Source organism: Nerophis ophidion, linkage group LG29 (genome assembly GCF_033978795.1).
Source record: "Nerophis ophidion isolate RoL-2023_Sa linkage group LG29, RoL_Noph_v1.0, whole genome shotgun sequence".
Classification (NCBI taxonomy): domain Eukaryota; kingdom Metazoa; phylum Chordata; class Actinopteri; order Syngnathiformes; family Syngnathidae; genus Nerophis; species Nerophis ophidion.
This window is the reverse complement of record NC_084639.1, coordinates 15416212-15428410: the sequence shown is the minus strand read 5'-3', so window position 1 is coordinate 15428410 and position 12199 is coordinate 15416212. Positions and strand designations below refer to the sequence as shown.

The following is a 12199-nucleotide window of genomic DNA, read 5'->3' as shown; positions in this document are numbered from 1 at the left end:
TCACTCTGATGTGGCTCAGCTGCATAATCGCTGACCCTCCCAATTATTTCGGGAGGTTTCTGGATTTTGGTGCCTCTCCCGGAAATCACACGGGGCTAACATTCTCCGATTTTCACCTGGACTACAGTATTGAGGGCATGTCGTGATGGCAATGCTTTTAACGTCCTCTAAAACATGTCGTTGCGCCCGCTTTAACACCACACTATCTGCGTGCCGGCCGGTCGCATGCTATTCGCAGCTTCTGTTAACACACGTAAGTGACTGCAAGGCATACTTGGTCAACAGCCGTACAAGTCACACTGAGGGTTGTGATATAAACAACTTTAAGACTCTTACTAATATGCACCACATTGTGAACCCACATCAAACAAGAATGACAAACACATTCCGAGAGAACATCCGCACTGTAACACAGCATAAACACAACAGAAAAAGTACCCAGAATCCCATGTATCCCTAACTATTCCGGGCTACATTATACACCCCTGCTAGCACCAACCCCCCCACCCCCCTTGTGCGTCGGTTGGGGGGGGTTGGTGCTAGCAGGGGTGTATAATGTAGCCTGGAATAGTTAGGGATGCATGGGATTCTGGGTATGTGTTCTGTTGTGTTTATGTTGTGTTACAGTGCATATGTTCTCCCGAAATGTGTTTGTCATTCTTGTTTGGTGTGGGTTCACAGTGTGGCGCATATTAGTAAGAGTCTTAAAGTTGTTCAAACGGGCACTCTTAGTGTGACCTATATGGCTGTTGAACAAGTATGCCTTGCAGTCGTGTATGTGTGTCTGCGGAAGCCACATAAATTATGTAATTGGGCTGGCAAGCTGTTTGTACATGTTGTAGAGGGCGTTAAATGCATTGCCTTCATAGTCCGCCCTAATAATTGTTGTTTGGGTGAAAATCAGCAGATATTCGCGAAAATAGTTGCTCTGAGAATTCGGGAGCCTCCCGGAAAATTTGGCAAGTTTAATCCTGTCAAGCGGCATTCATATTAAACTCGCAGGCCACACTGACATTAAATTTTCTTACTAAGGTGCTGGTCGTGGGGCTGAGACCCCTGGTTTATAAATAGCACAAAGCAAAAAAAAAAACTGTACGCAGTGTTATTTCATTTTAAATTTCAGAAGAGTTTTGTGGCTCCCATTGTTTTCTTTATATTGTGAAACGGGTCAAAATGTCTCTTTGAGTGGTAAAGGTTGCCGACCCCTGCCTTAGGCCATAAGAGTCTTGAACGCGTCATAATAATCCCCACAATTCCCCCCCCAAAAAACTGATTAACTCGCTGGAATATAAAGACAATATAACATACATCCATAAACAGGGATGCATATGCGAAAGTGCATTATATTTATCTGTAATCAATTTATTTATATCTGCACCTTATTGCTCTTTTATCCTGCACTACAACAAGCTAATGCAACAAAATGTTGTTCTTATTTGTATTGTAAAGTTCAAATTTGAATGACAATAAAAGAGTGTCTAAGTCTCTTACCTACCATGAACACATCAGTTCCTAATTACGGCGTTCCACACCCCCACCTCGCCGGTCCTTGCAGAAGACTCTGTGAGATGTAGTTTATTTCAGACCAGGGCAACTCTTAAGCGCCAGTAAAAAACTACACTCACCAAGTTTTCATTTGATACTGTCACACGTCATGGCATTATTGGGAAGACTTTGAAGCCACAGTAACTTTACATTGAGGGTTGCAGTAGGCCTTATGATGTTTGTATGTTATTGTTAGAGTTAATAATGACATTGTGATAGTTAATAGATTTCCTTTTGTTACTAAATTTTATCTGTGCAACTATATTTTTATTTATTTAATAGCACCCGTGCTCCTAGTGAAAAATCTAAGCGTACAGCCCTGAGATGGTTGATTTAGCTTGATAAAAATGAATCAGAAGTGCTAACAACATATTGTAAAAGTTGTCTATCTGTGTTGGGCCTGCAATGAGGTTGCGAATTGTCCAGAGTGTACCTGGACGTCCGCCCGAATGCAGCTTGGATAGGCTCCAGGTTCCCCGCGACCCCGGGAGGGAAGAGGGACAAGTGATAGAAAAGGAATGGACGGCTTCAGAAGGTGGCGACAATGCTCCGACTGTCCAAGAAGGAAATCCGAACCTGAGAACGCTCCAGTTGAAATTTTGACAAGGAACTCTGAAATTCTAACTTTCCAGTGCACCGGTACAATAATTATAAAAAGTATGCACACACTTGGATGTGTTATGGTCGTTATATCATTTGGCCTTTTTTTAAACAAGAATTTGCACCAAAAAAAATTGTACTTTTATGTCAAAAAGAAAATGGATTTCTTACAAACTGGTGTCAGCGGTTTGAAATGAGACAATGTAATGTAAAACACCACATAAATATTCACCCCCTTTAGGTCCTGATTCCATTAGTGGATAGTTGGCTGCAGTCCCAGTACTGAGTCCGTCTCTCTCTCGAGGTCGTCCTCAAACGAGCCTTCCATCGTTGTCTCCAGTTATCACGGTTCTCCATACATCTGGCCAGCTCGTTGGTGATTTGTGCTCCCGCATCATTCTTGAGTACGTGCACATATGTTACAGTGGAACATCCTTGTAACCGGTGCCCAGGTGTTGGTTCCCACAGTACCAGTTTGCTGGCTGGCAGATCCTGGTGTCTTTGGCAGTGTCCTGCTCGTCTCATTCTCCTGGCTCCTATTTTGACGCTCACCCGGTGTATACAGATAAAGATTCTCGTTGGTAACAGGTTTACTCTTGCTGATGTTGAGCACTACACGTAGCATTCTGGTGTAGCACCCGTCTAGAGACTTCTGCAGGGTAGGCTTCAGGGTCCAGCATTCACTGCCATATAGGAGAACAGATTCCACAGTCGCGTAGAAGAAGTTGAGTTTTATTTGTCGGAGGAGATTGTAGTTCCACACACTAGCCATGCCGTTCAGGGCCCTCCGTGCAAGTGCCTTCCTCACGTTTAGATCCTGCTCTGTTGAGTTGACCCATGAGCCCAGGTACTTGAAGTCATTGACTTCCTTCAGAGCAGTGCTTCATGTTGTTTTGAATAGTGGGTATTCCGCTTGGGTGTTACAGGTGACCACCTCGGTTTTCTTGGCATTCAGCCGAAGGCTAACCTTGGCCCACTCTGACTCCACTCTGCTCAAGAGTTCCATTTGTTTGGAGAAGAGGCTGATGTCGTCCGCATAGTCAAGGTCCGTCAAGACTAGTGCAGGGTGTCTTCTTGACCTCCTTGGTGTAATGGTAAGGCCAAAATCCTGCTCACGTCTATTGATGGCCTTCCTGAGCACGTGGTCCAAGAATATGACAAAAAGGAAGTGGATCGGTCTCAATCAGGCTGGCACATCTGATCCGGGCAATGCAATGTCTGGGTTCTGGACTACACATCTCGTTTGTAGTCCAGCAACAAATTGTCAGTTGTATTGAGATCTGGGTGTCCGGTCACCGGAGAACACTACCCTTGTTGTCTTGGTAGCTTTTGGTATGTCTGGAGTTCCTGGACAAAAAAAAAATTCTCCGTCCCAAAGCGTAGTTCTCTCGCAGATTAAAACGGTTCCCTCTCCAGGATTCGCTGGAATTCTTCAGTGCTCATGTTCAGCTCTAACTTCACAAAAGGAAGAGCCAGCTGCTTAGAAGTATCCTCAAAACATGATGTTGCCACCACTGATGGTGTTGGCAGGGAGGTTTGCTGACTTAGTCAGATGGACAAAAATTGCAGTTTTCTCCAAATCAGACCAAAGAACCTTCTTCCAACTGACCCTGCCCACATTTTTTTGGGCATACCGCAGTCGAGTTTTCATGTGAGCTTTTTCCAACGGTGGCTTTTTCTTCTCAAGGTCCACTAAAGGGCTTTAGGAGTTGTCCAGGCATCTTGGTGACCTCCCTCACCAGTGCTACTCTTGCCCGATGGCTCAGTTTGTGAGGACGACCGTCTCTGGGTAGGTTTACCGGTTGAAATAAACCATACTCCTTCCATTTCTTAATCATGGAGTCAACTGGAGTCAGAGGGATTCCCAGTGAGTTGGAAATCTTCTTGTCGCAATCTCTTCTTATACTTCACAAGGATATATTCCCTTGACTTTCTTGCAGTGTTCTTTGGTAGCAGGAACACAAAAAAAAAAAACAGAAGCCGGAATTTTCACACAAAAATATTTTCACACGCATTCAAGTGATCTCCATGGCACTTCTTGTGACACTGCAATCATCAACCAGAAGGACGTCAGTTGAATTAGGTCAGTAACTTCAAAAGGGGGTGAATATTTATGCTAACCCTTGTTCTGTATTATTTTTATTATTGACACCAGGTTTGTACTAACATGTTTTCACTTGGACATAAATAGACCTTTAGGATTTTCTTTATAGAAGCAACATTTTGCAAAAGCTTTATAGACATTGTATGTATAAGAAAAAAATGGGTACATTTGACAACAATTTTAAAACAAAATCATGACACTGATAAGCCTTTTGCTTTCATTTTTAGTACTGTATATCCCTCAGGGGGCCAAAACTACAGTGGCCAAGACACAGCAATGATCCAAAACACGCAAAGGGAAAATGCTGTAAATTCAAATGTCTGCATTTAGACGCCATGAGGCAAAAACAAAATGCTCAAGAAAAAATCTGCGAAATGCCCAAATAGGGAAGTAACGAAATGAAAATGTCACAATGTTTTACGGTGTTGTACAAATAAAACTTGATTAATTGATAGCACGGTTATTGGCACGGATATTGTACCTTAATTTATATTCTGTGCAGTTGCAGCACATCTCTCATTCATTTGTTTTTGGGTGTTGTTGATTTGGGCATTTTCAGGATTTTTCTTTAACATTTAATATTGATCCTAAATGTTGGCGTTATTGCACTTTGTGCGTCTTTTTACACATTGAAATCCGAAAGGACGCGCATTTCCCGAAGTCCGCGCGTCCCCGGGGCACAGATTTTTTTCTCTCCCGGTCAAAACTCTGGACCGCTCGCAAAACCTGCATTTCTTGGCATCGTCTGTCCGCAGCGGATTACTCGGTGTGAGACAAACACTTTGTCTTCGTGGTTATTGTAACGCTACGTTTGACATTATTTCAGCCTTTATCGTGTCCGGAAAGGGACAGTTTACCTTTACTGTGTTACTAATGAGATTTAAATAACTGTTGTTAGTGCGATGTTAATGTGATAAAACCTCTTTCTTGTTTGGAAGATACATTTAATTGTTACTGTTATTTGTTTGTGCGGATGATATATATTTATAAAGTGTTTGGATGTATTAATTTATGGAAAATGTTCATTAAATGTAATAAAAAGTGATTCAACTTAATATTTTGATATTTACACACGCATATTTGACTAAAATACTCTTATGAGACAAGACAAGTAAACAGTACAGTTGGTACTTGATTTTGATATACGTAATGCTCATGCTTTTAGTTAAATTGGCTGAGTGGTCCTCCTCAGCCAGATAACTTTGATTTTTGGGAGGCAGCGGTAAAGTTTAGATCCATAAAGGAAAAAAGACTGAATGTTTATAACTAAATACATTTACTAAAAAAAAAAAATTTTTTATGATTTTTTTAATGAATTCAGTAAGGTTTATGACAACCTCTTTCCAAAACAATACAGAATGTGATTTATAACAGGATAATACATAAATTTATCATTTGCTTTCAAAACGGTTACAAAAAAGTGGGACCCCATTTTTATGACTTGATGGGGTCCCTGGGAGCCCATTTTGAAAATTCCTAGTGCCAACACTGCCTTGTGCACACAATAAATATTAATCAAGTGTTTGGATGTAGTCATTTATGTCAAATTTTCATTGAATGTAATATTGCCTGACAAAAAGTGATTCATATTTTGATATTTCCACATCGCATATTTCCACACGCATATTTGACTAGAACAACCTTATGAGACAAGACAAGTAAAAAGCACAGTAGGTATTTGATTTTGATATATATAATGCTCATAAGGGTATTCTAGTAAAATAGGCTGAGTGGTCCTCGTCAGGTAGAAAACTTTGATTTTGGGGCAGCAGCCGTAAAGTTTAGATCCATGAAGGAAAGAAGAATGTGAATAAATGTTTATAACTGAATATATTTACATATGCATATATTTTTTTTTTATCTTTTATATTATTTTTGGGGAATTAAGTAACATTTATGAAAACCTTTTACCAAAACAATATAGAATGTGAGATATAACAGGATAATGCATACATTTATCATTTGTTTTCAAAACCGTTAAGAAAAAAGTGATCCCATTTTTATGACTTGATGGGGTCCCTGGGACCCCATTTTGGAACAGTTGGTATAAAATACGGCTGCAAGACTGTTGACAAGAACAATTTAGTTTGATCATATTACACCTATATGGGCTCACTTGCACTGGCCTCCTGTGCACTTAAGATGCAACTTTAAGGTTTTACTACTTACAAATAAAATACTACACGGTCTAGCTCTATCCTATCTTGCAGAATGTATTGTACCATATGTCCCTGCAAGAAATCTGCATTCAAAGAACTCTGGCTTATTAACGATTCCCAGAGAACAAAAAGAGTCAGCGGGCTATAGAGCGTTTTCTATTCGGGCTCCAGTACTCTGGAATGCACTACCGGTAACAGTTAGAGATGCTACCTGAGTAGAAGAATCTAAGTCCCATCTTAAAATTAATTTGTTTACTCAAGCTTTTAAATAGACCCCCCTTTTAGACCAGTTGATCTGCCGTCTCTCTTCTGCTCTGCCCCCCTCTCCTGAGTGGAGAGGGGTGGGCACAGATTAGATAGATAGATAGATAGATAGATAGATAGATAGATAGATAGATAGATAGATAGATAGATAGATAGATAGATAGATAGATAGATAGATAGATAGATAGATAGATAGATAGATAGATAGATAGATAGATAGATAGATAGATGGATAGATAGAACTTTATTGATTCCTTCAGGAGAGTTCCCTCAGGAAAATTAAAAAATCCAGCAGCAGTGTACAGAATTGAGATCGAATTTAAAAAGTAAAAAATGGTGACAAGGTGAATATGTGACCACAGATGACGCGCTAGCTGTTCAAATTCGGGACCTGGGGTGGACCACTCATCTGTGCATCATTTGATGACATCTCTGCGCTGCTGACTAGTCTCCCCTCAAGATGATCCCCTGCTGGACCCCAAATCTGCAGTCCCCTCTTTAAGTTTCTCATTGTATGTGGGACGTCGTTGTGGCTTGTGCAGCCATTTTAGACACTTATATATAAGTACATTTTGATTGATTGATTGACATTGAATATTTGTTTTCTTTTGCGTTAGTTTTCTTTTTTACATTTATGACAACCTTTTTCCAAAACAATATGGAATGTGAGATACAACAGGATAATGCATACACTTAACATTTTTTTACAAAACAGTAACAAAACAGTGGGACCCCATATTTAAGACTCATTTGGAAAATTCCCAGCGCCAACACTGATGTAGCGTATGTGATTTCAGCATTTTCCCTTGTTTTTGGTTTTGGACCTTTTCTGTGTTTGTAGCTTTTCAGCCGCTGCTAAGTGTGGAACTAGTAAAAGAAAGTTAATAGAACAATAATGACCAACGCCAATCATAACACACTTTTCATGCGAAAGTGGGTTATGATTACTGCACAAGGGGGCTCTTTTAAACGTTAAAGCAGTGTTTTTCAACCTTTTTTGAGACAAGGCACATTTTTTTCCATTTAAAAATCCGGAGGCACACCACCAGCAGAAAAAGTTAAAAAAATAAAACTCCACCAGGTCCTCCTCGTGCCTTATTTTGAGTTTGTTGGTGTTTTCCTGTGTGTAGTGCTTTAGTTCTTGTCTTGTGCTGTTATTTTTGTGTTTTCCTGTAGCAGTTTTATGTCTTCCTTTGAGCGCTATTCCCCGCACCTGCTTTGCGTTAGCAAGCAAGGCTATTGAAGTTGTTGCTATTCTTCTTTGTGGGGACATTGTCGTTTGCTGTTGTAAGCACAATACCAACGGGCGCAACCACATTTTGCAAATTTAATGTCAAATCAAATCGAATCAAATGTTTATTGAATTCATCACTATACAGTGTACATCCATGACTAAACTACTACCACAACTTGGTTTACTATTTATAAAATATAATAATGTAGGGTTACCTGGAACTTGAAATAGGCCACCCGGCCTGAATCCACACTTCCCTTGCCAAACACCTTTGTTTCCCAACCCTCACGCTTGGATAAATAGGCCTTGATGCCATCTACGCAGTGTTGGGAGACTGTTTTGCTGTTAGATCGCGTCCAAATTTGCTGAGTGCGCGAGATTGGTGAAATGCTTACAACAGTGCCATGTCATGCACGGATGTACTTTGTGGACGCCGTCCGTCTCTGCTCCACATGCTGCAAGTTTTTGCTGTCGTCCAGCATTCTGTTTACTTTGAAACCAGTTCAGTTTTACTGTCATTTTACATATTCATCCCTATGTTTTATTGCCTTTTCCTTTTGTTAATTTTTGGCTAAAGGCCTACTGAAACCCACTACTACCCAGCACGCAGTCTGATAGTTTATATATCAATGATGAAATATTAACATTGCAACACATGCCAATAGGGCCTTTTTAGTTTACTAAATTGCAATATTAAATTTCCTGGGAGTTTCTTCTTGAGAACGTCGCGTAATGTGAATGTGTACGCGTGACGTCACGGGCTCTTAGGAAATATGAGCGCTGCACACACACACACACACACACACACACACAGCTAAGTCGTCTGCTTTAACAGCATAATTAATAAGTACCCAGTATTTTGGAGATCTGTGTTGATGAATCTTTTGCAATTTGTTCAATTAATATTGGAGAAGTCAAAGTACAAAGATGGAGTTGGGAAGCTTTAGCCTTTAGCCACACAAACACACGGTGATTCCTTGTTTAAACTTCCCGGAGGTGAAACTTTACTATGGATCAGAGCGGTCAAGCGAACATGGATCCTGACCGAATGTCAACCAGCAGGTTTCGGTGAGAAAATTGTGGTAAAAAGTCGCTTCTTACTGGAGACCAGCTGAGCTTGCCCCGTCCATAAAGTTGCCGTCGACTTTGCTGAGACATTGGCGTCAAGACACCCGTGGACACACACCTCCGACTATCAGGTACTGTTAAACTCACTAAAACACTTGCAACACAATAGAAAGATAAGGGATTTCCCAGAATTATCCTAGTAAATGTGTCTAAAAACATCTGAATCCGTCCCAATCCAATCGCGTTTTTTTTTTAACTTTTTTTTCTAGTCCGTCACTATCAATATCCTTAAACACGAATCGCTCATCCTCGCTCAAATTAATGGGGAAATTGTCGTTTTCTCGGTCCGAATAGCTGTTTTTGTTGGAGGCTCCCATTAAAAACAATGTGAGGATGTGAGTAGCAATCAACACGTGATGTCAGCGTCTGCGACTTCCGGTAAAGGCAGGGCTTTTCTGTTAGCGACCGAAAGTTGCGAACTTTATTGTGGATGTTTTCTACTAAATCCTTTCAGCAAAAATATGGCAATATCGCGAAATGATCAAGTATGACACATAGAATGGACCTGCCATCCCCGTTTGAATAAGAAAATCTAATTTCAGTAGGCCTTTAAGCATTACATACCTCTTTTTACCTGCACACTGTGGTCTACATATTGGGATCACAGTTTTACAGACAAGCTCTACACAGCACGGCCACTAAGGAACGGCACAGTATTTGCAGATTATAATTATTCATTTGCAAAAAAAAAACTAAAACATTTTTTTGGACCAATTAGGTGAAGTTGCATCATTTCCCACGGCACACCAGACAATATCTAACGGCACACAGGTGTGCCGCGGCACAGTGGTTGAAAAACATTTCGTTAAAGCATCACACAACATGAAGGGAAGTGTGTAACACGTTTAAAAGCCACACATAACACGCGTGTTGAGGGAAAAAAAAAACAAAGTGACTTAGCTAACGTCATTAGCTTAGCACAGCGGGCGTCGTTAGCTTAACACACTGGCTAGCATTAGCCTGTGAGCAAACAAAACGTACCTGAACAAAAACAAATGCCCGAAGTCAACTGGTCGTGACGGATGTGAAACGGCGTTAAAAACGTTTATTTGCCATTAGGTTTAATTTCATCAACGTCGACATTAAAAGCAAAAAACAAATGTCGTAAAACAAAGCTGGTGACGTCAGAGTTGTCTTTTTCCTCGCCGCCGATGACGTCAGAGTGGGACAGCGCCCCCGGTGGTAAGGAGGACTCATCCGCGTCTGTACATACAGCGCGTACAGATATATACGAAATAGAATAGCAGACAATAAAACAATCACACTATAATACAAAACACTTCTCATCAAGCCGATAAACCGACATGTTTACTGATACTACAAAATAATACTATGTTCTAAACGCTCCATATGCTGTGTTTACCGAGTCACCAGGTGGCGCTCAAAGACAGGATAAAGTTGTATGAATCAACTTCAGTAATGTGTAATACTGTTTGATTGATGGATTGATTGATTGGATCAGCAATTAAACACGTGAATTGTCTTGTACCGCTCACCAGAAACAACAAATGAACGTCATCAACATGTTTAAATCCAATGCGACACACACACACACACACACACACACACACACACACACACACACACACACTACAGAAAAATGCCTACCTCTTGTATAATGATCCATCTATCCATCCATCCATCCATTTCCTACCGCTTATTCCCTTTGGGGTGGTGGGGGGTGTTGGTGCCTATCTCAGCTACAATCAGGCGGAAGGCGGTCTACACCCTGGACAAGTCGCCACCTCATCGCAGGACAGACAGACAACATTCACACTCACATTCACACACTAGGGACCATTTAGTGTTGCCAATCAACCTATCCCCAGGTGCATGTTTTTGGAGGTGGGAGGAAGCCGGAGTACCCGGAGGGAACCCACGCATTCACGGAGAGGACATGCAAACAAAGATCCGAGCCCGGGATTGAACCCCAGACTACTCAGGACCTTGGTATTGTGAGGCAGACACACTAACCCCCCTCCCACCGTGAAGCCCTTGTATAATGATAAAAGTCGTAATACATATTGCACAAATGTTCAGTTTTTTCTTGTCAAATTTTGACTGGCGTTGAGTAAAATTACGACTTTTTGTATAATGAGAAAAGTCGTAATTTTACTCAACGCCAGTCAAAATTTGACAATAAAAACTGGACATTTGTGCAATATTATGATAAAAAGTTGGAATTTTACTCAATAACAGTCGCAATTTTACTAGAAAAGCTTAAAATTTTGACAATTTTATGAAAAAAAAAAACAATTTTACTCAACCAAAAGTCACCATTTTATAAGAAAACTCTAAAATTTGGGCAATATTACAATACCAATCGGAATTTTACTAGGCAAAATTGTGACAAAAGTCAGCTGTTCACCTGGCGGGTTTTTTCAGGGATAAATTAGATTAAAGTACCAATGATTGTCACACACACACTAGGTGTGGTGAAATTTGTCCTCTGCATTTGACCCATCCCCTTGATCACCCACTGGGAAGTGAGGGGAGCAGTGGGCAGCAGCGGTGGCCGCGCCCGGGAATCATTTACGGTGATTTAACCCCCAATTCCAACCCTTGATGCTGAGTGCCAAGCAGGGAGGCAATGGGTCCCATTTTTTTGTAGTCTTTGGTAGGGAAGTCCTTTGCCGTCTTGTTTTGTCATATATTGCTGCCTTTGCACCTGTCAATGTTTACTTTTGTATTCACATGTCACTTCTCTGTGAAGTGCTTTGAGTGTCTAGAAAAGCGCTATGTAAATAATAACAATTATTATTATTATTATTAAATCAACAAAAAAATCCTGACTTTGGAGCAATGTTCACAGACTAGTATTTGGTTCTCTATTAGATGCAATGGTTTTCCATATTGGGACCATGATTTATGTCTTAACTTGTTCACCGATCCTCATTTGGAAGGTACTTTTCCTTGTTGATGTCTCAAGAAGGGTAGCGATACAACACACACACACACAGACACACACACACACTTACACGCATGAACACATTCTTGTATTTGTTACATTATTGAGACCTGACAAAAATGCCGACTTCTGTTGGATCACTCTTTCTAGATATATATACATCCATTTTCTACCGCTTGTCCCTTTTAGGGTCGCGGGGGGTCGCTGGAGCCTATCTCAGTTGCATTCGGGCGGTAGGCGGGGTACACCCTGGACAA

General features: G+C 40.8%; 1 protein-coding gene across 3 annotated transcripts in view; it reads right to left on the bottom strand.

Annotated features, from left to right (window-relative positions):
* Window positions 1-10184, bottom strand: part of LOC133546112 (zinc finger protein 638-like) — a 51444-nt gene extending 41260 nt beyond the window's left edge. For all 3 annotated transcript variants that reach the window (XM_061891956.1, XM_061891957.1, XM_061891958.1), the window contains exon 1: window positions 10016-10184. The gene's annotated coding sequence lies outside the window, so the exon portion shown is untranslated. The remainder of the gene's footprint in view (window positions 1-10015) is intronic.
* Between the last annotated feature and the right edge of the window lie 2015 nt (window positions 10185-12199).